This window comes from Primulina tabacum, chromosome 14 (genome assembly GCF_025594145.1).
Source record: "Primulina tabacum isolate GXHZ01 chromosome 14, ASM2559414v2, whole genome shotgun sequence".
NCBI classification, from domain to species: domain Eukaryota; kingdom Viridiplantae; phylum Streptophyta; class Magnoliopsida; order Lamiales; family Gesneriaceae; genus Primulina; species Primulina tabacum.
The window spans coordinates 36645113-36653340 of record NC_134563.1 but is presented as its reverse complement, the minus strand read 5'-3'; the positions used below and the strand labels follow the sequence as shown (position 1 = coordinate 36653340).

The 8228-nt window shown below is 32.2% G+C and overlaps 1 pseudogene; it reads right to left on the bottom strand.

Moving 5' to 3' along the window:
- Positions 1–3570: 3570 nt before the first annotated feature.
- On the bottom strand, positions 3571–8228 carry LOC142524337 (polygalacturonate 4-alpha-galacturonosyltransferase-like; annotated as a pseudogene).

Genomic DNA, 8228 nt, shown 5'->3' with positions numbered 1-8228 from the left:
CTTAAAAGAGACCGATGGGTAGAGGTATTATATAAGCAAGTACAGCTAAAAATAATTTTTAAAAAAAATTATAAAATAACGTTATAAATATAATATATTAACAATTTCTTAAAATTACCAAAAAAATTATTGTCATTTTATGTTATAGATCTTTATTATGAATTTCAAAAATAATATCTTCATAATATAGGGACATATTTCTTTGCTTTATTTAGAATTAATCCCAATATTTTTAATAATTATATTTAAATTTTAAATTGATTTATTCTCTTATGTTTATTGTTTTATATTTCATATACAATAAAATCAAATGACATGTTTTCTTTGTTTGTATCACAATTATTTTAATAACTTGTAAAAAAAATTATTTTGTTTATTGACTAAGTTAATAAAATATAAATGAATTTTTAATCAAATAATTATGAATCATTAATTCATTCTATAAATAACAGAATTGTCAGTTTATCGATAATTAATATCCTTTTAATTAAAATTTGTACAATTCCAGAGATATTATTACTTCATAGATATCATTTTCACGCAATCATTAAATTAATGACCCTCACGTTTCAAGTAATGTTGTGTTAATTAAAATGAATAAAATTGATCGAGCCATTTAAAGAAAATGAAAGTTTTTATTCTGTTCATGAAAAAATTAAAGCAATTATTGTCTTGCCATCGTTAGATATTTCATGTGGGGGACCGTTCTTGGAGAGAAGAAAACAATTTGTATGTATGGGGCTTTCATTTTATTTGTATTATTATTATTATTATTATTTAATACAAAATAAATTAACGGACCAACGCAATAAAATACAAATATTTTAGTCAAACAAATCACGCACTGAACAACCCTGTACAACATGCTTGATGGGTAATAACCCAATTTAATTATTCAATTCATTATACACTAAAAAAATTATATAAATAAGGAAGAATTCTCATTATTCAAAGGGATTATGATTTTATGCTCAAACTTTTTAGCTATCAAATAACATCTTTAAATTATTTTCTGACTTGAACGTTAAAGTGTCTACGCCGGACAAATCTCGGTGCTTCTGACGTTTGTTTGTGACGCATGTGATAATCCATAAAAATTTCTCTCTCTCAGCTACTTGAACTCGTTTACGAACTAGCTAGAATACCTTCTACGATTACTCGGATCCGTTTACGAACCTACAGAGTAATCCGGATAATCACAATTTCTGGCTATATCAATGCTCTTTCATTTGATATGTATCATGCGCCCGTGTGAGGGGTTTCATCGTGGGTTTTCACGACGAGTTGGAGGGGTCGGAGATTTGATATGCTAGAAACTCTTAGGAACAAATTTAATTTATATTCTATAGATAATTTAATCAAATATATAAAATAAACTATGAAATTTATTTACCATAGAAATGGAATGTTTGGACGGTAGTAAACTGGTTATGTATACAATGTACGTGTACAACAATATTATTTCATAATGTGGATAAGGGGTCATAGTCGTGCAAACCCATCAAAATTCAAGTCCTCGTCCGCAATAACATCACAGCCGCACAATATTTATCATCCAGCATTCTGCTATTCATATTGGTTTATCTGATAAGTACTTTTTTAATTTTTACGACATAATTTTCTAACGTACATGTGAATATATGACTTCTAATTGTGAATTTTCCAATATATCCTTATTCATTTAATGAAGGAAATTAAATCAATAATTTTTTTGATGGGCTCTTTTATAATTTATTGTCTATCTTAAATGTCTTTGGATATTAATACATATTGAATTTATCAATTTACCCATAATTTTTCTTTGTTGCTAACTAAAATTTGTTACTAAAATTAGTGTATTTTTCATGGTTACTAATGAATATTTAATATTTATATCTTATCTTTTTTATTTTATAAATTGATTTAAGTAATAATTAAATAAATAGTTACTCAATAATTTAGTGATTTCATTTATGATTCATTATGTATTATCATAATATTTTAGATAATAATGTTTTAAAGATTAAAGTTTCTATTATTATATATTTTGTTATCAATTTTCAATTGCGTTCTAAACATAATACACAGTATTGTTATATTAGCATTATTCTATTACGAAATCATCGTATATAATATATTGATTTGTTATCTTGTTTGTTCTTTTCAACCTATTAATTAATTTCTAATTATATATGATGAAATTACATACATAAAAAACAATTTTTTTTTCTCTTTTCTACATATTAATTAATTTATCATTATATATGATGAATTTATATATATAAAAACTATTTTTCACATTTCAAAATAAAAAAATTGTTATTTAATATTATTCACTTATTAAATTAACTAAGTTATGTTTACCGATTCATTGTGCATTATTCCTATGATTGCAACTTAATGAAGCATAAGTGATGACATAGAGTGGTCACCCTAACAATTAATATTTGTGTTTAAATTATTATTATTAATTAAAACTACTTTGTGTTCGATGAAATTATTTTATTAGTGAGAATAAATTTGATTTAAAAAAATGATTTCTAAAATGTAAAATAACAACTATATCATATCTGTTAGGTGCAATAATTGTTTATATAATGTATAACAATCCAAATGTGACGTTTGAGTTGTTTTACGATTTTAAAAGATTTTAATTAATGTTACATCGTTACCCCGGTTATAACTTTTGGTAAATCGGCAAATGCATGATCTTACAATTGGTATATATAAGAGTCAAAGTCATGAGATCGATTATCAAATATTGCAATTAGTGTAATTATTGGAGTGCAATAATTGTCCTTGTTGGATACATCGATCGAATCATGACGATTGAGCTACTATACCGTTTAAAATATTTGAGTTGATGTGTAATATATGTTCTATAAAAGGAAAAAATTAAACAAAATTCGCAAGGAGTTAAAAGTCAGCAAAAACACAATTGATATTTAACTTAATAACAAGTTTAGAGATTTTATTTTAACATCATTATGATAATTTAGTTAATTAAGAGAATTTTATTTGACAATCACTATATACACTCCATTTAAATACATTGTGATTTTGGTTTTAGTAAAATTTACTATTCTCTTAATTTTATTTATATTGTTTTTCATTGTGAATGATATTTGAATAAAAAATATATTTGTTAATTTGAGAGAGCTGTCATTATGTTATAATCATGTAAATTGAAAAATGTTATATAAATAAGTGAATATATTTGATTTATCGTCATGATGTATTTTTATTTATTGTGTTTTGATATATTTAGATTAATAAATACTCATAAACAAGATATTATTCAAACGATTTTAAAAATTATCTAAATCTCGTTATTATATTTTTCATTATTAATCACCCACGTGCGATCACCCACGTACATCGCACGTGATCATTTCTAATTTAGATAAATGATTGACTTGACATTTAAGAATATAGGCCACTTTCCAAAGGTCATTTATAGTCTCCTTCGACCTTAGCTCCCTAAAACAAATAAACATACACAATCACTGTTTCCAATTCATCTCTACATGATTATTACTGTAAATTCAGTTTTTATCGGAAATATTCCGACACTGGTCATAAAAAAGGAGAAGAACTAAACATAATTTTTTTGATTCAATGGGAGATATAAAGAGATGTTACAGCCTCAGAAGACAGAAAGTTGCGTAAATAGGAAAACAGATATCGAGTGCAAAAACACAAAAATCGGTGCACAAGTTTGTCAAAGATAATGTGCTACAGTTGCCAAAAAAAAATTGTTAATGTCATGAACTTGATAGCTACAATAATCTTTCAAGAATCGAAATTTTTTTCGTTTTGAGGGTTGGATGATGTCCGCCCACTGGAGTTAGAATTTCTGAATATAGAAAGTTTGACAGGAATTACAGGCCAAATGACGAAGGCTGTGTCCAAAGAATACCTCAATCAAATATAAATCCCACATCTCCCCAGAAGATGTGATCACAAATTGAATCCGGTATGGGACATCATATTGAGTTCATAAAAAACATGTTTTAACAAAATTAATGGAATCATATAGAAGAATAAGGATATGTAAGAATGGACAAAAGAAACTCATCTTGATCGATAGCTTTCCGTATTTAGCTAGTCAGAGGTATTCATTACTCACCACACCATAAAGCTCAGAGAAGACCATTAATAAGCAATGCCAGCCCCTCGACTTTGTTATTCAGTCATTCACTTATTTTGCAGTTGCGTACGTAAGGGTGATCATATTTTATGTACTTGGTCCAATATGGCTTGTACCTATTCATTGCTAACTCAAGCCACGGTTTCATATTCCCATTGTAATGTACAACAGCTGCATTCTCAATTTCGGACCGATCAATGCTTGGATTATAACCCAAACCAAGAACATGCCATGACTTTTCAAGTGGATGTATAAGCCCATAAAAAGTAATCAGACCTGGAGGCAGTGTCCCTAGCTTCCAAAGGACCCTGTCTTCATTCTAAGGCAAATGAAGAAAAGGGGAAAAACAAAAGAAGGAATTGACAACGTTTCGTAACCAGGAAGTAATTGTCATAAAAGATAGCACTGAAGTTTCGTTACCAGCAAAGTTTTAAAACGGGAAAAGGAATAATATAAGAAATTACCATATTCTGCCATTTGTGGTATATGCCAGTTATATCCTTAATCTTCCACTCTTTGAGATCGAACATGTTCATTCCGTACGCCCACCCACAAGCCATTTGGATCAAAATTTTTTGCTATATGAGGATTGGAAAAGTTTAGGTACTTATCAAACCGATGAAAGCTCTCACCACAGGTTTCAACTGCACCATTAACTTTTCCCTGAAGATCTACTTCCCACAATCCAGTCAAGTCTTTCTGAACAACAATGTCATCATCGAGGAAAAGAATTTTATCCAACTTGGGATAAACCTGTGGGAGATAAAACCTGAGGTGGTTAAGCATGGATAGGTACTTAGGATTCCTGTATTTTAGGTTCGAAGAACCGGCAGAAATAGTGGTAGGATGAGCAGCCTTGAAGTAGTACTCTTTCATGGCGGCAGACTCCAACTGACGTAAAACGGGGCAATAGGAAGAGTTAAGCCACTTGAATTCATCGACATTTTCAACATGGATGGTAGCTTTACCAGGCGGGTTCAAGAGAAACCACATATTCATTGCTCCAAAGTTTAGCTTATCAGTAACAAGATGGAAAACATGCTTCTCAGATTCCTGCAGATCGTACAAGCACAATGCATAGCGTCAGAAGAATGAATCAATAATTTGATAACAACCCGAAGAGCAAAACAAAAAAAAAAGAATGAAGGTTCCATAATTTTACTTCAAAAGCACCATAATGACCTTGGCATTCATGATGGTTGAGTTGACAACCACAGAAACAGCAAGAACATTGTCAGAGAAAAGGGCATAATGGTAGAGACTGGGATTTTCCAGATTTTCACTCTGCGGGAACTTTCTTTTTTCTTGTGGAAGGAGGTAGTAATCAATTGTCAAGCGCAGCGACAAACAGTGAAGTCCATTTGGGATTGTCTTTGCTGCTATTTGGCTTAGGAATGTGCTTTGCTTTTTTAGAATACGGACTTGCTCGTCTGCAGACTGCAGCATGGCTCTTAGTTTCCCAGTGACAAGCTTGCAATCATACAATTGCTCCCTGGCTTTGGCAAGGACTTGGCCCATTGCTTTAATTTTTTCAGGTGCACTGGAAAACTTGGAGAATAAGCTAGAGTTCAAGAGACTGTATAAGAAAATAACCATGCATCTTACCTGCGTTGCAATTCAGAATCAGCAGTTGCGTCTCCCAATGAACGCTGACTTTCTTTGAGACGGTTCTGTAACTCATTGGCCAAGTCGGTCTTGTTCTTCATCCTTGCAAGACTTGTGTACACCCTTGCCATTATCATTTGATCTCGCATCAAGCGTACATTTGAATCAGAATTTTCATTCTCGTTTTCTTTCCTCCATATGCTATATTTCCCTAAAACTGCAGAATCAACTAAATTTGAATGTTCAATAGCTGCATTTTCAAGCTTTACAGTCACATCATCGTCTTGCTTTACCAAATCAGCAGCACGCTTTTCTTGTCTTTTTTCTCTCAGTTGCTGCATTTTGATTTCATAAAATAATCCTAAAGCTCAAGATCATCCAGGTACAGAAATTTCCAAATAGAGAAGTGCAAATTTAAAGGGCGGTACTTTTCTTGTTCTTTCAATAAAAGGAAACAATAATCAATTTCATCACAAAAAAAGTAATAGGACAAAGTATCAATAGCACTATCATCCAAAAGCGAGTCCTGGGACTTACCCTTCTGACTAGCATAGCAGGAGTTTCAGTAGGACGAGAATCATCCTCTGCATAAAATAACATCTGCAAGTCAATTATTTCATATTTATACACAATGCATCAAGCGAATTTCTAGAAAGTTAGTACCATTTGAAGTGTATTCCTGCTTGCTTCTAGATGTTTCTTGCCTTGTATTTGAAGCCAATCCAGTCGACTTACATCACAAATATATAAAGAAAAAGGCATAAGCATCTTTCAAATGACAATGTTCTTCAACCACAGGAAAGCAACAGGAGCAACATGTTTACGCTCACGCTGACCTCAGCAAAAGTGACATTATCAGTAGCAGTCTCCAGCCCAGAAAATTTCCATGAAGCAGACGTATTGTTCTTTCTGAAAAAATCTATACTTAAGGGTCCTAAATCAGCAGTGCTCGCTTTAATGACATCCATTACCTAAACAATGCGGAAATTTTCAATTACTGACAAAGCATAATATACTAATTGCTTTGAGAACACATTCATCAAATCAAAAACTTGCCTCTTTTGAGAAGAGTGATTTAAGATGTTGCGAAGCCAGCCTCTGTCTCCAATTAAGATCCTGTACAGATCGCGCTTTATGTTAATCTAAATCTAATCCAAAGATACAGTACAATGATGTATGTATAGTAAGGCACCTGTCCACTAGAATCCATTGAAAAGTCATCTTGGCCTGCAGAACACCAGATACGAGTTTCAGTTAAATGTAAACACAGAGAATTGAATAATAGCTAAGTGACAAGTGACAATGCACGTGCGCAAACAGAAAGAAATTAAAAATGCCAAAGCTTGTCCATCCTCTAGCTCTCCGAGTGAGAACTAGCTCATCCCAAATTTATGTCTTCAGTTGACAATAAGTTCAACACAGAAATGCCATTCAGTGAATGAAAATGACTACAGCAGTGTAACATTAACATTTTACTTTTCTTTGAAAGTAAGATAAATTAATATCGAGAATATTTTATCAGATCTCTAAACAGATTACTCGAAAGGTTTCATCATTGGCACTATTCAGATCCTCTCCCATCAGAAATTACGCCTGCTGAACTAACCTCCACTAAGAAAATCGCAATCTGCAATTTTCCTATTTATCCAATCGACAATTCAATGCACGACGTTCTGTATTTTTTTTAAAATTTTTGCAATGAAGCTTGGTGCTGCTTCTGAACGTAATTTACAACTATTGTCCCAATTTTCAGCTGCCCCCCCACAACTTGAAACAAATTTCCCGTCCAATAAACAACGAAAAGGATTATTCATTTAACCTGCAAACTGTTTTCTGCGATTTATCGAACTTTTCACAAAACAGTTTTGCAGATGTCAACAAGCATTATATCAATTGGGCAATTTTCCTGGCTATCGTCACCAAAGTTTCCAACTGGGTGACAAAATAGAGTCACCCCAATTTTTGAACTGATGCAAACTTGGAATAACAAAAAATTTCACCAAATTAATAAATTCAAAAAAATTTAACATTCCAATAATTGACCCGCAAGCACTCCCATCAAGCACATCATTAAACAAATGTTTGGGAGCCCCAACTGCAAACCAGCGATCCAAATGCCTTAAATCTCGACTTCAAACAAAAAAAAAACATTCAAATCGATCATCATAGAAACCCACCGGAAGCAGGAGCGAAGAGGCCACGGCCTAAGAACAAGATGGAGAAAGCAAGGAGAGAAAATATGAAGATGAGAACAACTGGGAAGCGAGATCCAATAGCCTTACTCCTGGGGGTTCCCGCACCAGATAATAATCCCCCCCGAATCGCCATGTCCAGTCCACAGACCTTCAAAAATTTCACCAATCAGATGAAAACGGAGACATCATAATCAAACATGGTGAGAATGATAGGCATCAAAGGAGATCTTGGATAGTCGGGTTTTCATGTGCGTGCGCGACTGTGTGAGAGAGAATAAAAATGGATTTGAAAATCGGAT